The sequence below is a fragment of the Melanerpes formicivorus genome, unplaced genomic scaffold (assembly GCF_026170545.1).
Source record: "Melanerpes formicivorus ecotype bairdi unplaced genomic scaffold, bMelFor1.0.p_v2 SCAF_17, whole genome shotgun sequence".
NCBI classification, from domain to species: Eukaryota; Metazoa; Chordata; class Aves; order Piciformes; family Picidae; genus Melanerpes; species Melanerpes formicivorus.
In genome coordinates, this window is record NW_027142369.1 from 3,541,663 (window position 1) to 3,562,637 (window position 20,975).

At 40.5% G+C, this 20,975-nt stretch overlaps 1 protein-coding gene across 2 annotated transcripts in view; it reads left to right on the plus strand.

Moving 5' to 3' along the window:
• Positions 1-2,339: 2,339 nt before the first annotated feature.
• Positions 2,340-20,975, plus strand: part of FLRT2 (fibronectin leucine rich transmembrane protein 2) — a 68,928-nt gene continuing 50,292 nt past the window's right edge. The window contains exons 1-2 of one of the 2 annotated variants that reach the window (XM_068148719.1): positions 2,340-2,756; positions 5,567-5,997. The gene's annotated coding sequence lies outside the window, so the exon portion shown is untranslated. The remainder of the gene's footprint in view (positions 2,757-5,566; positions 5,998-20,975) is intronic. The other variant, XM_068148720.1, reaches the window with a different exon arrangement.

Genomic DNA, 20,975 nt, shown 5'->3' on the forward strand with positions numbered 1-20,975 from the left:
TGTGACATTTTCCTTTTAAGTTCACCACAGAAGTGAGAGCTTAGAGAAAATACAAGCTGGGCATGCATTTCCCGATCTAATGTGAAAGTCTCATTTGTTTAATTAAATTGGAGAGAAACACATACATATTTTCATTTGTCTAGAATTCAATACAAGATCTTAATAACTCATTGATCTGCTGTTCTAAAGGTCCCTCACCTTCTTCAAAACATTTGTTAAAGCAGCTGAACCCTGGATAGTGATTTTCCCAAATCTGATGGATTCACTTTGTGGTATTTTTCCTTCTGTCAGTTGCAAGAATTCAAGGCCTAAACCAAAATTTGTCATTATTGACAAAACCAGATTATTCAGCATGTTTTAGACCAGTCTCCCAGTTACAGAACTATTTCCAGCTTTTTTTCCCTCTCTTTCTTGCAAGTGGCAGAAATCATTCTAACAATACAGCTGGGAATAAAAAAAATATATAAAAATATATATATATATATAAAGACACTTTCATTTTTATAGTCTTTCCTAATGTTATCCCATTTCACATTCTCTTTAAAATAAGTGATGTTGTATTATGGATCAGTGGATCATCACTTCAGGCTAGCCATTTTGTATGATCACAGATAATTTAAAGAGAATGCATTTCTATACTCTCAGTTTACTGCCTTTCAACCATGCAAAACAGTTTGCTAATAAATAAATACATGCTTCACACATTTATAGTGTGGTGGAGAACTGTTTAAAGTGCAAGTTATCAGACTATAACCAAGATTAAAAGGAGGGGAGGGAGGCAGCAGTTTAAACAGGGTGCGCTGGAAGAAGAGCGGGTACGCGCCCCGGCTACTGTCAGCATCGCAGCGCTGTGCTCTGCTGCCACCTGGGCCGTGCCACGGGACGTGCAGGCGGCGCCGCGCCGCGGCCGCGGAGCTCCCGTAGCGCACCTGCAGCAGCTGCCTTCTGGCTGGGCAACATCAGCCGGGCAGGTCTTGCCACGCTCTCCACTTACGCCACTCACTGCTATAAATAGGACAAGGATGTATGCAATGGCTTAAAAGGTCTGGGGTTTTTCTTGAGAGAAGCTGGGGGATGTTCTTCAAAAGAGGTTTATTTATCTGCTGCGTTTAAATTAAAAACTTAGAAACGTGGGTGGGAGGAGAATGTTTGCTTGGTTGGGTGGGTTTTTTTCTACCCATTTGCTTAGTGTAGGATTCTTCTCCTTCCTTGTCCAGCCTTATCTTATTCATTTAATGACGAGAGCACTCAGTTACATGCCAACCTGCTTCTGTGTCCTTCCTATGCTGTGACCACTGGGGATCTGGAAGGAGATTGAGAAGGAGCTCCAGCCATTCTATATCCACATCCAGGCTCTCAGTGTCATTCAGCTGTAGTCAGAGGTATCTTCCCCTTCTTTTTCAGACGGGACAAGAGGCAGAGAAGAGTTTAGAGAAATACCGTAATTTAATGAAAATATATAGAAAGGAATATTAGAAAAGCAACGGAGTTTGCTAATTTCCTTGTTTCCCTCTCTACATCTTCATGTTACAGTGCTACAGCATTGTCTTGACATCAGGCTCCGGGCTGGTGGTACTGAATTTGGAAAGCACTTAATTTCATCTTTGAATTTCACATGCTTTTTCTCTCATTTTTTAAGGCTCTTTTCTGCTTCAGAGGAAATATGTTCTGACATGCTGGAGTTTGCTGGTGGTAAATATTTCCTTTCACTACAAAGTGCATGTGTGAAAAAGCCTTTCTTTTTCTTTTTCTTTTTTTTTTTTTTTTTTTCCCATGGAAATATGTTTCATTCTTGCTTGCTCCTTTTTCTGCTGTTATTAATAACCTGTAACTTAACTGAACCTGGAGGGCTGTGTGAAATAACACTTTTGGACCTGTGCTTTCAGCCACACCATACTGAATAAAGTGCAGAAGTTCTGTATATGCCTGTGTGAGAGGGATTCAAACAATGTATATGACAGTCTGCATACCAGACTCGGTGGCAAAGTAGGGATCACAGGTGACTCCTCAGGAGATGTGCATTCCCAAAAGGATTTTTCCAGCTCCTAACCACAGAGGAGGAGTATTCAGCTCTCCAACTGCTCCCCAAATCTGGCGGTTCTGATTTGTTTCCACTGAAAATAACCAAGAATAGAAAATGACACGTAATAAGAAGTCCCCAGCCATGTAACCGTGCACGCTGTGCTTCCTCTCAAGTAAGCAATTCCCCCATGGGCTGAGGTCTCGGTACTCGGGCAAAAGAAAGGGCTGCAAAGGGTTAAGCCGTTGACTTGCCTGCTAGGCAAAGTTTGAGGAAGAGTATGTCTGAGGCTGAGTACGATGCAGCCCCGCGTTTGAAATCTGTCACACTCACTTAGGAGCTCTGCATCGCTGGTTGTCACCGGTGAATAATGATCGCACAGTGATAAGATCGCTCCGCGGCGTTGCGCCGGAGCCGCCGAGGGAAAGAGAAGAAAGGAAATTACAAGGCGTTTAACTGCTTTAGCAGGGTGTTCTTCGGTGTCATCGGTGAGTGTCAGGGTCAAATGACTGGCTGGACAGCAGCTTGGAAAGACAATTTCCTTCCTCCTTTCCTTGAGAGAAACCCTGGGTGATGGTGACCATTGGCAGCTATGGGAAACACAGACATTGGTGGTCATCTTTAAAGTAATACCATGCCGGAGTCCAGCTCTTCTATCACTTTCTCTCCTTTCAACCTGCCGGACCCGGTGGGCTTTGGGTGACCTACCAAGAAGGATCCACCTCTGCAGCAGCAGGTAATGGTTAGTTAAGTCACTTTCTGGATTAAGACGATCTTGATTTGATCAAAGCCTGTCCTGAGTATCTTTCTCTGATTTGAAGTGTGGCGTGCTTGAGGGGCCCAGGGCAGAGAGGGGGAGGGGGGCACGTACAATTCCTCCTAAGCATCCTGAGCCTGGGGGGCAGCGTAGTAGCCTGCAGCCTTGCAGAATTTTTAAGCATTCCAAATTTCTTCCGTGATTGGTGGCACAGGGGGCAGAAACGCCTGTGATCAACAAAGGTCTGCTTTGCCTTATGTCGACAGGTTGCTAGTATTGGGGACATGAAGAAAAGAGATGGGTGGACAAAAGGTGACTTAGAAAGGGTTGGCTTTTGTCACGAGAAAATGCACTAGTTGTCTATCTACTTCAGGAAAGAGATATAAATGATGCTCAAATAACTGCTCTTAAAAGCATGCAGGCCCTGGGGGGGTGGGAATAAAACAAGCAAACATCACCACCACAAAACAAACAAAACCACACCAAAACCAAAACAGACACACACCCCAACAAACAAAAAAACAACCAAACAAAAACACAAAAAAGAGACAGGTCTTAAAAAGTCAAAACCCCAGAACAACCTTTGAAAGAAAGGTTATTCATTTGCCTTTGGACCCTACGGGGCTCCAGATACTTGCATCCCTCGAGACCAGCTGAAAGCTGCAGGCAGACTCGACTTCAGAGCAGCCCAGTCTCCGAACCGGGGATACAGGTTCTCCCTGTGGTCCGACCCATGCCAGACTCGCTCCTTTCCAGCCAACTAAACCCCGCGGAGGGTCTCGGGCTCCTTCCCCTTCACCCCGGGTCCTGGGGCCTAAAGCAGACCCTGGTCTCCGAGGTAGTAGCACCAGGACAGAAGCCGGGTCTCGTCCTCAACTCCTTTTCTCTCGCCAAGTCCCCTGAGAAACGCTAGTTCGACCTGCTCTCCCCTTTCCCTACCCTCCTCCCCTATCGTTACGCTCATCCGCGTAGACTAGGGCACAACCTCCGAGCGTGCAGGCAGCACGTCTCGGGGCTATCATACACGGGGGCTCTCCTAAGCCCCTTTGGAGGGCACGAGGTGGACAGCAGGATGGGTGCGGAGAAGCAGCAGCCGCGCCAAGCACGCTGCTGCTGGGCTAATACCGCACCCCCCGCCTCCTCTTGCGGCTCTGCGATGGGCTTCTCCGTATGGCTTATTAAGCCTTTGAAGTCGTGAATAATTTAGCGTCGTCGTTCCCCCCCCCCCCCCCCCAAGCGAAGGGCGAAGGAGGTGCGGAGACAATGGCGAGTGATTCAGCTTTTGAGGTACGGCTGAACAGAAAATGCAAGTAGTGAGCAGCCAAGGGTGAGGGGGAAGCAAACCCCGAGGCATTTCAGTTGCCTTTTCAGTTTCCTCGACACATGGCATTGATCAGCTCTCCTCTCTTCCATACCTCTGCAGCCCCTCTCTTAAAGTAACTCACAGCCAAAGCTGTATTGTGCATTTTCTTAATGGAGGAGTTTGAGGCAAATTGTCTTCGCAAGATCCACGTCCTACCTTGACGGCTGTATCCTATCGCTCAAGAGCTTTTCGTCATTAAATAGTCTTGTCTTTAAGTGGACTTGTCAGAACAAGGCAATAGTTTGCTAGGGAACTGGGCGGCGGGGGAAGGGTTACCCCGAAACAAGCACAGGCAGCCCAGGATGCACACACACATTTACACACACGAACACGCACTGAAAGTGCACAGGAGACATTGCGGGGGTGGGGAAGGAGGGGGGCGTTGTTAGACCTTCAGGGCAAAAGGCGGTTTCTCCAGTGGTTTTAAAGTCTTTCTGACTGATGATGGAAATCAGATGGAATACTAAAGGAGGTCCGTCTGTTCCCTGAGGGTTGGACTTTCTTTTATTCTATGTTATATTTATTTCGTACTGCTATTGCCTACCTAAAAGTTCGCAGAGAGGGAGGAGAGAAGGGTGTGGGGGAGGCGGGCTTGTCGATGGTTGCACATGAAATATCGCCATGTTGGTGGGAAGCACGACTGAAATTGCTAGAGAGGACATCTCCCTGTTAGGACCGGAGCTTGGGCAGAGCTCACTCTCCAGCTTCCCTTTCGATATACTCCAAACGTCTCTGGAGCAGCGGGGCTGAGTCAGCCCCACCAGTAAAGGCAGCGGCATCCTAACCTTCCTTCCCGCAAGCCCCGGCCCGGCAGGCTCCGCGGTGAGGAGGAGTGGGGTCCGGGGATTGAGTAGCCCAACACTCTCCCGGACAGCGCCGCCCGCTTGGTTCCGTTCCCAGAGAGTAGGGGGGGAGGGCAAGTCCAAAGGGACTGGGCTTGCTAAACTGCCGTCGGCAAGCAATGGGTTAAAAGCGGGCCGGGGGGCGGGGGGGCGGGGGGGGGAGGGGAAAAAAAAAGGGAAAAAAAAAAAAAATAGAAAACCTAGCCTGACTTTGCCTCTTGGAAAGCTTTAGGTTGCTGCCCTGCCTTCCAAGCATTCTTTAAACTAGAAATGTGGGAGGGACTCCAGGAGAGAGAGAGATGGCTATCAACTGAATTCATTACTGTAAACATCTCCCTGGGGTGTCAGGCAGGGAGGAAAAAAAGGCACGACTTACATTAGCAGGGAATAGTCAGATCTGAGGCATCATTACTGCTAAGATCAGCCTGCAGTCGCGGCTGAAGGCAGGCGCAGGACTTGGAGAGAGCTAGCCACACACACTCGCACATATACTCACATGTAACTGTCCGATGCCTTCTCCGACTTCCAAGGGTCCTGGGTTTCCTCCGTGCCTGCTCCTCATGTGATCCTTTCATAATTTCCAGAGGACAGAAAGAAAGAAAGAAATAAACCCCAAGACCAGGCGCACCCGCGGTCCCTTCTCTTTTTTTACCGGAGAAGGAGGAGCGGCGGGGGGAAGAGCGAGCGAATCGAGCAGAGAAAGTGCGTTGGGAATGCCAGAGCTGCGGGCTGCGCGCCGGAGAAGGAGGTGGCGGAGAAGGGGGGAGGACGATGCCGCTGCCTCGTAAGGGCGGAGGAAGGCGCGGGGGTCGCTCCGGAGCAGCGGCGGCCGGCGGGGAGTGGGCCCGCGGGGCCGGCCGGGAGCGGCGCTGGGCGGCAGCGCTGCGCGGCGCGGAGGGCGGAGGCCACACAGAGGAGCGGCGGCGGCGGCAGCGGAAAAGTTTTGGTGTGGGGGACCAGAGGCGCTGAGGGGGATTATGATCGGTGCCGGCGAGGGATTTCCAGACATTGCCAGGTACAGTTGGGATTTAATTTCTTTCTCTTTTCCTCGTAATTCTAGCTCCGGGCGATTTAAAGTAGAGGTACTCTTTGCTTTCTCCGAGAAGGCAAACTTGAGCCGGGATCAGGTTGTGTGCCAGAAATACCGCCTCTGCCTCATTAGAGACCCATATCAGAGAGTGTGCGGCCCCGGGCACACAAACGCACGGCTTTATGAATGGCCGGGGCAAGTATCAGGAGGTTCCCCAGGTTATTTTATGCCAGATTGTTGGTTAGGAGTAGGACCTGGGAGTCGCAGCTGCAGCGGGGTCCCATATCCTCGGTCGCATTTCAGTGCCGAGTGGGCGGGTGCCGAACCTGGCCCTCACCCTGTGGCCCCCCCACGGCGCCGAGCGGGGAAGGGAGAACCTAGAGCTACCCCTGCTGTGGGGCAACCGGCAGAGTTCCTGTCTTAGCACCACCGTTAGTATTATTTGAGACGTGGTTTTGAGAAATGGGACCTTTGAAGGTGAACCTTGCTTGGAAGCGACAGTCGGCTTAGCTCGACGCTGGCGAGGAGCTGCGCCTGGCACCAGGATCCATCAGCTCCAGATCGCATCAGCAGCCTTTGGAGTGGGGGCTGGTGGCGAGAGGGTGGGGGCGAGGTTAAGAGAACTAGACTGGGGAATACAAAGGAACCCCTCATAGACCTGATGAGTTAGACCGTGGTTTCTACGAGAATAGTAAAATACAAGGGGGTGTGTGGCAAAAATAAGAGATTGCAAAAATGAAGTCTAACAGCTGGAAAGACCTCTTCAGAGCATGAGATAAAAAGCCTTAAAAGATGAAGAAATCAGAAGCAAAGTGAGAGCGTAAGACTCTCCACCTTCTTTTAGGAGTGGGAATTGGTTAACAGGAGCTTTTAATTAATTTTAATGGAGGAAATATGTTTTAAGGCTCACAATAAGCTAATAAATCCAAAGCACAAATCCGTGTAAATTCCTGTACTGTTTGTGTGAGATACTGGCTAGATTTCTTCAGATGCTGCTTTTTGCAATACAGAGCTCAGTCAAGAGAGGTTCCTTACATGACGAGCAGGGAAAGACACTAAAGCAAGTCAGATCTTCCTCACACACAGAGATGTCTGTACGCGCACAGAAAAACAGGGTGTGTGTTAAAGAGAGATTTATTTACTGCATCTAACTCTACCGTGCTTGCAGGAATGAAAGCAGTTTAGAAGTTGAGATTGATCATTACTTGGGTTTAAAACACCCAGCAGATCAGACACAAGAAAATAAACCCAGCCAAACAACAAAACAAACCCCGAACCAAAACAACAAAACCCCACAAACTTCCATGGAGTTAATTCCTTGCTTCATTCATTGACATGGACTTTCTGCAAAACCACCTTTACATATTTGTAGTTTAAGAGGAAGTTCATAAATTGGTTTCAGATATATGCATTTTTGGAAGGAGAAAAATCCATGCTGGCAATTTTTCAAAAAACTTTAAAGGTACCTTACCTATACCTCTATCCACGTTTTGTTCCTTTCTTCCTTTAAAGAGTCAATGTACACAATGAGGCACAGTTTTTTCTTAATCAAAACCATACAACAGATATTATTTTAAAGTCATAATTTCTAAATGACAAAAGTGACATTAAAATGTTAGTGCTGATCTTTTTTCTTAAGGTTATGACAGTGGTGAGATTTCAAACATCACTTCTATTTGTTGGAAATTTTCTATTTAAATGGCTGTTCTCTATCCTGATACAGTAGTGAGGCAGTTCAAAGTAAGAGAGTACAGGCCTGGAGTACTACAGGTAAAGTATAAATGTGTCTGGAAAACTACCTGTGACTAGAACAGTCATCAGTGTTTTCCAAAGTCCAAGGCTATAGCAAGAAGTGGTTCTGGAATGCACTCTGTTCTTACAAGAGTCACTCCTCATACACACATACACCCTATATTTTGGATAATGTGATGTTATCTCTGTTTGGCTTTGAGAGTCTGGCTTTAATTTGAGCCACTGTTACAAGTCACATTTGTATCCTGGCCTGCTGGATAGTTTGATTTAGGATGTAGACATACCTCCTTTGCGCAACCCTACACCCTCCCAGTTGGAATCTGCATTACATAGGCTATGGTTTCCTTTGAGAATCAAGAATGTCCTTTCCTTTAACTTCTTAAAATAGCTATATCTAAATTGTAGAACGTTATTAGGGCTGAATTCCCTACCTTTCCTGTAGAAAAGACATAAAGACATAGTTTTGCTAAGTCAAGAAAACAAAAAAGACTTCAAACAAACATCACTGTCAGGCTTTTCCTGTACTGCACTTTCTATTTAAAGGACTAGAAAGAAGGCACAATTACGATAATATTGCTTCCAGGAAAGTGAGAGCTTTATTTCTTAATCATTTATGCTACCTCTTTAATCTCCAAATAAGTTCTCTTTTCACTACATTACTTGCATGCAACTTTCAGGCTTTTACCAGAGGGATTCAAATCCAGTCCATTAGTGACCTCTATCTGCAAGAAGCGTATAGTCAGTAGTGTTTTTCTCCCTTTTTCTTCACCACAGTAGATTGGATACATAGGCTACAAATTGTTTTGGTTTTTTATACCTGCAAATCACTTAGCTTGTCAGGTTATCAATGTCATATCTGTTACAGATAATGTGATTTTCCCCGTGTTTTTAAAAGTAGAAACCAAGAAAATTCATCTCCAGTTCCAAACACAAATCCAGACCTTGAAAAGAGCTCTAAAACTATTCCAGATATTCTAGCAATAATATGATGAACATTTGCAAAAATCGGAAAAATGTAAAAGTATCCTATGGTATTGAACATCAATAATACAGGAATTACATTTGTGTTTGTCTGATGGTTTAGTACTTGCTCTGAAGCAGACTAACTCAATGTGAAACTTTATTGCCCTTGAGTGCTTACATAATAACTGAAACTTGAGACAAACACTCAGACCAGATATACTTTAAGTAGACTTTATAGTAGCAGGGTGTTTAAAAAATGTACAAAAAATAAAAATCCAGCTGTGTCTATATTAGGAATACATGTCAGAGATCAAGGAAAAGGAGGTCTTTATAAACAGATGGTCTCTTTTAGGGGATTATTAAACCCAGCTTCCCAATACTAATTTGTCTCTTGTTTATATCCATCGCTATATTCCATGTTTTAGTTAGTGATTGTAAATGGCAGTTGAGGACTTGATCAGCAATATCTTTGGGTAGGTGAATACCATTGTTTGACATTTCCCAGATTGTAGCTGATTACCTCAGCACTTGGTAATATGATGTTTTAAGGTGTTTCCTTACCTCCCCCTTGGGCAGTCTTTTTAGGAGTCTTTCTGCCAATTCTTTTATTTATTTTCTCAAGAAACCAAAAGAGCTGGAACTTGCCCTGGAGGTATAAAAACTGTTTTTTCTTTTCTTTTGAAAAAAAAAAAAGTCTTTAATAATAAAAAAGAATAATGGCAAAGAAGGCTAGTTTAACATACACCAAAGATAGGAGTTCCTCTACAGCTATATGCAACCCACACCTTTCAAGTAATGGACATCTTTTAAAGAGAAACAGCCATCAAAAAATCATCATGAAGACATGCTTCTTGGCATGCATGTTTTACTCATTTATTTAAAGCAAGCCAAACCTTAAATCATAGGTAATACTCAGGGAAGAAACATTTAAAATAAAAATTATTTTCTGTTTTACAAATTATACTGCAGTCATATCAAACAGTATGTCCCAGGAATAGTGCAGTTTAATCTGATATTTTGAGCCAGTGCTGACAGGTGTTGGCATCTTCTTATACTTTCCTTTATTTTTAACTGATGGTTTACTGAGCTAACAGCTACCCCCTGGCCCTGTTGAATTCCTTCGTCTGACATCACCCTTTGAACTGAATCAAAATTAAATGCTGGCTACAACTTAAATCAAATCCATCAATTTAGCATTCCTGAAAACTTAATGATGCATAAAGAGTTGGGTAAAATGCCCCTTCTAAAAAGAAATTCTTGTTCTAACAGCTTTACCTCAAAAAATCTCCTGTATATTTTAATTCATGCTGTAACTTCTTTATTAATTTGTTGTGAAAGAAACCTTTTTGTAGTCTAGTTTAATGCAAGGATGTATTTATAAAAGCATACCACACAGAGAACTTTGGTCATGTAAAGGTACACTATCATTGAAACTGAACCTTCAGCCCTTTGAAACAAAACTCAGCAGGCTTTTGATGTACAGGATCAGATAATTGCTAGAATTGGTCCTGCAAAGTGACGATTATGATTTGGCCCCAGGTGAGACATAGCTTGCTTTCAGCAGGGCCTGGTCAGTATTTTGTAGGATCTGCACTTTGCAAAGCAGAATATTAAAGGTCACAGATAATATTCTGGCTTGGCCTTCAAGTCAACAGGCCACTTTCATAACACTTAATCACCAGCTACCTATTCACAAGGTAAAACATTGTCATTTTCTGCCACAGCTATGGATTAAAGGCTGCAGTAATGTTTTTTTTTTTTGAAGAAAAGAGTAATTTTGAAAGATAGTTTATACAATAATCTGTAGATGACTGTAATGGCCTACATCATGGTTTTACTGTCCCAGACAGGGACATATCTTGAGCCACAGAATACAGAAGAGGGCATTAGTTCTTTTTATCATCATTTATTTGTGAATATATGACAGTGAAATTTTTTAATGAAAGGGCTGAGGTCCTTTTCTTCAGTCTAAATTCTTTGTTGTGGCCAAGTTGTCAATTTCCTTAAAAATGCAAAATCATACCAACAACAAATTTGTTCCTTCCTGAAAACATGTAAGCCATGACTGGATTTATCCAAAGCTATTCCATAACCTTTATTCAGTCAAAATTGACATTGTTTAATGTCAGGGATCTTGAGGAGGGAGATTTTGGAATTCCATGTCACTGATTCATTAGCTGTCATGTACTTCTGTATCCAGCAAGGTCTGGGCAGGCTGATGCTAGACACTTCTAGTAAATATTGTAAATTATACGGAAGTACTACATGACCTATTAAGAGCAGGAAAGGTCAGAGCTCTGAATGAAAAGCCTCATCAGCACCTTCTGAGAGCTGAAATCAGTGCGTGCCAGTGTCACTCCCAGTTGCTGCTGGCAGATTTTTCATTCCTTTATCAAATCCATAAAGGAAAATTAAATGGAAGAGAAGAGCTCTCTTCATAAGTATATCCACATAGCAGACAAGTAGCTCATACCTCACTGAGCTGTTCCATAAAGTTAGCCAAGAAATATGTGAAAATGAGTTTCCATATGAGGAAAGGGGACAGTGCTTCTGCAGTGTATCTTAGCACTAGTGAGAGCCTTCAGTGATGCTCATACAGTCTTCAGTTGTCACACAGGCTGCAGAGGATCGAACCATGGTCAAACCAAAGATCATCAGCCATAAGGTTGTAGATTCATAGTTACAAATATTTCTTTCTCTTGAGATTTCCTGTGTTTTTGCTACAGAGAAAAATAAATGCAGTATTAGAACTGCTTTAAGATGAGCATGACATTCACAATGTCACTGGAAATTATCACAGCAACAGCAACAAAGTAGTATTTTATATCGACATCTTACAGAACAAGAGATAAATATACAGCTCTGAAGAAGAAATTAGGGTTTTCTTTTATCTATGTATACATATATATAATTTGGGTATGTGTTACATATATAGGGGACTGACTTTGTTTATAATCAGAGAGTTCTCTATCAGACCCTTCAAGACATACACAATTAATTTTCATTCAAAATTAATTTTGTGGGTGAACTGAAATCAAATTCAACAAGGAGAAAACTTGATATTTTTCCTCCAGTGAGTTGGAAGTTTCTGTATTAGGTAAAACACCCAAGGTACTCCCAAGTGGTATTGCTCCCAAGGTCAATGGAAAGAGTCTGCAGTAAACTTACTTTTGCTTATGAAATAGAACTTCACAGTTGAAAAACTGCTTTTTAAATTAATGTATTTGATTCCAGACTCAATCCTTTTCTCTTTCACTAGCAAGTTAATTTCACAGACACTCTTCTCATGATTAGAGATTACTCATGTGAGTAATAATTTGAATACCCCAAAGTGATGTCATTTAGCCATAATTGAAGATGATACAACCCCAACAGTGTGTCTTGGCTTATACTAATGTATATGTGTTTTCATCAGTAGTTTCTTCATGTGTCTGTGGGAAAACAAGCTGTGTAGGTACAAGCTGTTTAGATGACTGGAACTCTCTCTGTATTAGGATTGTTGAAGTGTATATGTAATAGACACAGCCTACATTAGGATGCTTCTCTAAAAACTATCCATAGACTGGGAATTGGGTGTGTATATTATTTAATGAATACACTTTTGGTAAGTGAGATGGTTTTAGTGAGCCTGTTGCACGCCTGAAACACTGAAACCATGTGAAGTGTTTCTAAATGAATATTTGTTAGCAGTACCTTATAATTTAATTTGTGATCTAGAAGGTTTTGCCTAGGTGGTGCTTCTTATGTCATTGAGAGATTTGCATCCAACTAAATGTACTCCATTTAGTAACCTTGTTTGCCTGGTTTCACAGGCCACCTCATTGACTGATCTAGGTTTAACCTTATTCTTATCTTTTAACCACTTAGCTTTGGAGTTAGTTGCAAATGCTCCTAGACTAAGCATTATTTCTTGAGCCATATCAGTTGAAAATTTGTTGCTTATTTCATAGTTTGTTATAATTATGTAAAAAGAAATAAAATCACTTTGATGCCTTAAATGACATGAACTGGAATGGGGTGGTTGGAATACTTCAATTTTATGTTAAAACTCTATGTGCATATTGTGTCATGTTATAATGACCCATTACTGTAAACCCCAAATTATTCACTGAAGAGAGAATCTGGAGGTAGTATAAGACATATAAAGGTTAACCTTTCTAATACACATCACATTTTCATTCTTGTTTTAAATACTTTCAAAGATTTCATCTGAAACATTTTATTCTTTGAACTACTATAAAAAACTAGTTTCCAACACAAAATAATTAAACAAGTAGAAAGTGTTACTATTCACATGATACATTTCTCCTTCTTTAAAACAAATTTACCAGTCTAACAACAAACTTCCTCTTACTGAAGACAAGTATACAGTTAGGGACTGCTAAAATTTAACAGAATATAAACACATACACACAGACACACAGAGTAAATCCCAGCTGTGTTGCTAAGTTCTGTGTATCAAATTGGTATATGCCCAACAGCGGTTTTTGAAATAGCTTGTTCTGGCCCTGTGCCATGCTGCTCAGTGAAGAGGTTCTTCTTGAAGAAGTTCAGTAGTAAATTGTAAAATGTGTTTTGCCAGTAGAAGGGTTTTTTCTTTTTATTTGAGAAATTATTTTCACTGAGTGACAAAATTGGTTTCAGAATCTTATTCTTCAGTAGTTGTGCAATAGAATAACAGTCTTAGAGAGAACATTGTCTGCATGCACACACATGCATGCAGGGACACATACACTGAGGAAAAATAAAATAAAAATCTGAGAGAAGTAAAATGGCAAAAGATCATTTAGCAAAATCTGTTTCCTTCTGGAGCTTAGTTAACATATTTTTCATTATTGCATAACTAGACAGTGGAGCATTCAGTGATACTGTAGCCCTTTGAAATGGAAATTATATATGAGATTTTCTAGTTTGATAGTTTTTTTATGTCCCCTCGTTCTTTCTCCTCACAATTAATAAAGAACTGTTCTCACAAGGAGTACTCTGTTTAATATAGTTTTTAAAAGAATAATGAAATCATATTTCTAAGTTTTGCATTGTTTGGTTTTTTGAGTGTTGGCTACAGGGTACTGAATCCCTCTCTTGATACTACTTTTTAGTAATGTATAATTCCAGTGAAATGCAGTGATTGAAAAACAGATAAAAGTTAAAAACAAAACCCAAACCCAACAACAACAAAAACCCAAACCCAACCCAAGCAACAAAACAAACAAACAAACTAACAAACCCCAAACAACAACAAAACCCCAGAAAAGCCAGCAAGTCCAACCAGAACAAACCCAAAAAGCAAACCCAAAGGACACTCAAACCCATAGCCCAGGAACTATGGAAATCTCATTGCTAGCAAGATGGTTGTTTTCTATCCCACCCTGGATAATGTTATCAGTATCAGTTTAATGTAATATTTACTGCCAAATACAGGTTTCAACTAGCTGGTCTATTGCCACAGAAGTCAAACACTACAATCCTCAGATCAGTACAGTAACTCTTTATAATTATAAAATCTGGAACAAATGAGATGTTAAACTTGCTGCCAGCAGCACTGGCAACAGAACTGTTGATTTGCTCTGATTCTTTTTCCTCCTAAAATTTCTTATCAGCTGTTCCATACATCCTACATGATGTGACTGTGGATTTGCAGATAGAGGGACAGAATGACTGAAAGCGGATGGATGGTATGAGTGTAAATAGGTCATAAGTTACCAACTGTAAGGCTTGAACCTGAGTACCAGGAGAGACGATTATACATTTTAGAATCCCTGTAAGGATAAGGAACTCTCTGGCTAGAAGGGTTTGGCTTTACTTCTTTGCCCTTCACTTGTCCAAAGTGGAAAGTGTGTAAATCAGTCTTTATGGGCAGAAACGACTCTGAAATTCATAACCACTCATCTCTGTGACATTGATGGAAACTCTGTTGGATAAAATGCATAGCTATTCTAATTATGAACCTCTGGTATTCAGAACTTCCCTTAGGCCATCAGTATCTCATACAATCATATTTTACAAGCTGCTGAATGATTGTCTTGTTATACATACGCTGACTGAGAGAAGGTATCCTACATTCTAGCCAACCAGCTGCAGAAAGATAATCCTCTTTAAGCACTAGAAGAATAAACCTTTCAATTTCAGACATCATCAGTATCAATACATGAGCTGTTTAGATCTTGTTAAGAAATATGTGATGATCTTGGGAAGAGGTCTTTAAGTATAGCCTTGTACATTGTTCTGTGTTGAATGATAACCATGTTTGACAGAAAGGTATTCTTTTTAACTCATTCAGTGCTATATTAAAACAGCATCTCCCCTATATTAGCACTCAAAGACTTGTGGCCTGCCTATGAAATTTACACTCTCTTCCACCATCTGGGGTACTTTTATTGACACATATTATCTCCTGTTTCTCTCAGTCTCTTTTTATATTGAAAAATACATACAGCAGCATAGGCTGAACGAGAATTTTTAGTTAGATCTTCAGCTAAGAAGAATCTCTCTTTCAAGCTGGAATTCATTCTGACTGTCAGGTGCATTAAGGATACAAAGTATTCTAAAGATACTATGAAAAATAAGTAGGGAAGATAAAAACCGGAAAGGGAAAGTGACTAGAAAATAACTGGGGGGAAACCAGGATGAAAGTGAGTAATCAAAATTATCCAGAGTGAATGAAGTGCAGAGATTCACTCAACTTTCTGTGCAACAGGAAATCAGAGTTTCCTAATGGTCACAGTTTTAATTACCTAAGCTATTAGTCATCTGCAGGGAAGACTGTGAACTTCTGTGAGAGGCAGAGGTAGGGCAATCCACAGTCTAGGGGGACCTATGGGGCAGAAGAAACTATTTATAGTGAGGTTCCCTCAGTTCTTTTTGTGGTGGGCGTAGCACATGGGAATAATCAGACAGAGTTAATGCTGTCTCTGAATGTGTTAGCTTTAAAACAAAACCCTTACAGGTATGGTGAGTCTGCTTTTGTGAGCTTTGGTGTATTCCTTTTTATTATTGCGACCTTAGAAACTGTGTGTGTTAGCCATTAAAAAAAAAAAAAGGATACAGAAGCAAGATGGGATGGACAAAGCAACTAGTGAGCAACCAGTCTCAGATTTTCTTCTCAGACATGCATGTATACATAGAAAGTCCACTTTATATAGACAAATCAAGAGTGGGCAATTAATAGTGTTTGTTATTGAAAATAAATTATATGGATCATGGCAGCTTTTATGTTGTTTAGCTTTATCTTGTCTTCAGACCTCTCACCTGAAAGCTTAGAGATCCTTTGTGTAAATAAATCCACATCTGAATTAGGGTATCAGTACTAGATTAGCAGTAAGGGCAAATGGCACTGAATTAATTCTTTGTTATTCTTTCATATAAGAAACACACTGAAGGAAAGGGTCATTGTGCACTACAATAGACAGAATTGTGATGTTGCTTCTGCGTCACCAGCATATTCAGGCTGTCCTGTTAATTAAATCACTGTCCTGTTAATTCTCAAAGTCTATGTTATGGTCTGGCCCTGCAGTATATTATTTTCCCTTGCAGCCACAGGCAAGGCAGAATTCAACACTGGAGTCTAAAAACAGTGAGGTGATAAGAAGTGGTGCACCCTGAGAAGTGAAGTGGTACCAGTTGCAGAAACTCCCTGCATGTTTGTACATATGGGAAAGTTGGCATTTCTCTTACCCTAGGCACACCAAATACCCCAATCAGCATCAGCACCAAGCTGGGCACTTAATATGTGGGGAGGAGATAATTTATGGGGAAGATTATACTAGAGATTTATGTCCTTGTTTTGTTTGAGAGGGTTTGCAATTTTTTAATGATTTCATCATTCTCCAAATGTGTTCTGGTAATAATAATTGCCATACTTTATGTCACATGTAGTTCTACTTCTTTGCTTACTTGCAATTTTGCAGAAAGCCTAGTAAAGAGTCTGACTAGAATTCAGTTACCACAGCTGTAAAAGAGAAGAAAAAACTTAGTGGAAAGAGTGGGCTGTTTGAGTTAACGTTAGCCCTTCATTCTTTCCGATCAAGCTTCTTGTGACTAATGAAAAACAATTTGGCTGGTCTCAGTCTGTCCCCTCATGGATTTTTTGCCCACATGGGACTAACTACCACATAGGTTAGCTCTGTGAATAGTTCTAGGACAGGTATGGCACTCAACTGCATTGCTAGAACTGCTTCAGGGAACTTGTGTGTGGTGCTTCACTCAGTGATACTTGTCTTGCCTTTCCATGAGCACTAAAATTCAGCCAAACATGTTTTGCAAGTAATTGTTTTTAGAGAGTTGGAGAAAACTCATATTTTATCAAATTTGCAAATCTTTTATTAGACATTTTGGAAAAAAAAACACATATACAAGTAAAAATTAAAATACTCTGAATTATTTCTTACTAGCCAACATTTAATTCCTGGGAACAGGAACAATGTTATGGCTTCTGACCCAGCTTTCCTAACAGTTTAAAACAAATAACAAGGTATAATATTTTTAAAGATAGAGAAGAAATAGAACAGCACAGTATTTCTCCCACTGAATTTTTTTTTTTCTGTTTCTGTTAGAAATCCAGACATAGTGATGTACATGAAATGAAGGGTGGACTCAGGTAAACCCACCACTATTAACAGAGCCTCATTTTTCCATTCCCTGTCAAAAGTGAAAAGATTTATTAGGTAAGAAGAATGAGCTACTCTTTCACCTCCACATTCTCTTCTTCCTCTGTTCTTACAAAGTAGAATTAAGCCCAAGTCATGCTGTAGAAGTCCTTGTAAAAAGCACATTAAGAGAAACAAACTGTGCTGTTTTTCCTGACATAAAAAGAGACAAGACAAACAAAGAATAGAAGGAAAAGTTAATAACAGCATTTGATCAAAGAAGTCCTGATACACAGGTTGATTCAGAAAGCTGCTTGATACTAGATATGTAGTGCTCATATAAATCAGGGCTGGGCAAGTTCACAGCAGCTGACTATCCACCGTATAGAACAGAAAACTGCTCTGTTGAGTTCCTTGTTAGAGTCATGACTGGAGGCCAGCCTTCCTTCTGTTGCTTTAAGGGGAAAGGATTGTAGTCTGGGAGCTGACACTGCTATTTGTGCCCTAGCTGACTCTGAATCAATGATTTAAGGAAATGCTTGGGCATACGATTGCCGAAGGTCAGGTTTAAAGCGCTGCTCTAGTTACTTGCTGCTCAATTTGGAGTACCAGATTCATATGTGGACATGGTTATGTAATTTATCGAGGCATCTATTTATACTTCAGTTATGTTTCTTATATCTGTCTCATAGCAATTGCTATGCCCCTTGTGACTGATGTATTTTCTATGACACTTTTCACACGTTCCACCCTTGCTATATTTGATGCAGCTTGATTTTTCACATGCATGTGACAATCGTGGGCATGCAGTATGGCTCTAAAAATTTTCCCAGACTAACTTTCATCTTCTGTTTCCATAGGACCACAGACACAGTGGTTTTATCAATACAACTCTGGGCTTTTAGTACTTGCATTAAGTTTCAAACTGAGCAGTCTTAGTGAATTAAATAAATCCCCTTGCTACAGGAACTATCTACTGTAGGAGTAGGGAGAATAATGACAGAAGTCCTCTATCAATTTGCCATTTTAAAAAATTTCAGTTAAGCCTATAGTTGTGCATATTTTGATGAACATATTGTTTAAGGAAGATAAGAGGAGGAGGAAAACAATGTTACTGGAGATAAACTAGTGCTGCTGTTTTGCAGGTGAATATTTATCTCCAGAATCTGCAGAGAGATGTTACACTGCTGTCTCCAATCAGATACAGGCAGCAAAGTCTGTGGAGTTTTGCTAGCTGGTAACTTGTGATATCTTTATATACATCATTTAACAGCCTTTTTCTTGTACAGTTTTTACTAGTACCCCAGAAGCAGTTGATGTCTAAAAATAAATGTATAAATTTTGTGAGTAATTGTTTCCTTTCTAAAAACTAGTGTAGTGTTTTGCAACTAGATATGAAACAATCTGAATAATAATGAGCCATATTCTGTTCTTTTTTATTTGGTCTCATATTTTACTCATCAGTGTAGTAGCCTAACACCGATCCAGTGGTTAGTACTCACAAATATTTATGAGTGCATGGATTGTAGTTACAACTCCACATATGAACAATCTAGATAAGCAATTAGCAGAATGACATAAATTCTGCTGCATATTCCATCTCCAAATAACAGTGTTGCAAAAATTACTTCCAATTAATTGTTCTTTTAGAAATGTAATAAAAATAATCTCTCTCTCACCTTTGCACGCTCTCTCCCTTTCTAGCTACTGTCTTAACCTCCAAAGCTTGAAACCCTAGATACATTAAAAACTAGATCTTGCCACCACAATTAAAGGGTTGTACTTTTATGGTCATATGATTCTATCTATTTTAACATCTCTTATCTGAAAGAGCTACTTTAGGAAGGAGTCTGCGGGTTCACTAATAGGCATAGGTACAAAGCTGTCATTTTAAACTGCGTGGAAATGAGATTAGAGCTGATCTGATGAGGAGCAAATCTCTTCTTTCACTCTAGTTCCTTTCTCCCAGGTAATTATAGAGGTTAAATTTACCAGCTTAGTGTATTGCTTGCTTTTCAAGCAACCTCTAGTATGAAAATTCTTCCTGTCATAAATAAGTACATGTGCTTTATAATTGCTGACAATCATAGGGATCCTTATTTCTTTCCTTTACATGTACTGTAATGCCAACAATAAAACTAAGTATCTCCATATCTCATATGACTGGTCTGAAACAGAGGAGAATCTTTCTAATAAATTTTCATTATTTAAATCTTCTCATGACACACCACTACCAGTAAGAGAAAATTAATTATAAAACCTGACTGGGTACACTTTCACCACAGACATTCTCCAGTATAAATCTAGGTTTAGTCTTCTGAAATCTGGAACTATTTTACATCTATATAACTGACAATGAAGAGATTTACTCGTTGTTTCAAACCTTCATCCACAGGGTAAAAGAAAAAAAAGATGAGCTTTCTTATATCAAACCATTTGCCAGTTTCACTGCAAAATATATTTAGGACTGTAAATAATCAAAAATGCAGTGAATGTTCAGGACTGCGTGAAATGTCAAGTAAAGAAGAGGGTGCTGATGGTTTATGAATCAATGCAAAGACACCAGTGCACTAACAAATTAAATGGGTAACTATAAAGAGCTGCCTATTTGTGCACACCACCCATACCCACAGGGAAATTTAAAAAGCAGATGCAAAACTCTACATCATTTTTTTTAGACCAGAAGCCAAAGTAGAAACTTTATAAAACTCATACCCATCCTTAGTATGTAGTCATTTTGCCACTTCAGTGTGTGGCACTCAGAAGAGTCACAGAAAAACCCCAAAAGTCCAGCAAAACAGTTATCTATTTCCAGACCACATGTTACCATAACCAGAAATTCCTAATAATGCTGCAGCTTCACAATAAATGATTTCTCCATATATAAACTGAGTTTGGAGTAAACAGGGGAAGAACATTGTAAGGCTATCCAGAAAGCACAGCAAAAATCTGACGAATACTGTAAAAAAATGACTATTACTGTTAAAACTCCTGTATATATCACCTTTTGCAGAGAGGTTTAGGCAGGCATGATTGATTTCTAAAGGTTTTGCTCTCCATTATAGCAATATAACTCAGGAGTATTTTCTCATGGGTATTTCAGCACATATAGAGTATTGATCCAGAGGAGAACTATCTCCACATTACTTGAATTTTACAATATCCAAGACTTTTTTTTTCTTGCCAAAGCTTGGAATGATGTAACTGTACTCATTTTGCAGTTACTCCATGCCAAAACAATAGTTTCTTTGATTTCTCCTCTGTCTTCCCCGCTCTCCCCACAAAGTGCCTAAAGTATTATGCCTGTGAGATGCAGGCCTCCATTTTATGTTGTATATGACACTGGCTCCATCTATTTCCATCTTTATAAAAAATAAATTTGGGAAGAGTCCCCTTTCCACAGCTGAGGCCAAGTTATTAAAAATCCTTTATACTTTCAATTCCAATAGAAATCAGTAGGTTTTGCACGGTATAACTATTTTTTTAGGGTCTCTCTATATATTTAAACACACAGAAATGGCTGTCAGCTATCTCCATTTGACGAATCAAGAAGCATCACCTAATATTGTTAGGTTTTTGTGTGACAAAGATTTAATTTCAATGTATACTATGACCTAAAACAGAAATTAGAGACCGTCTGAAATAAAAGCCCTTTCTGAAGAT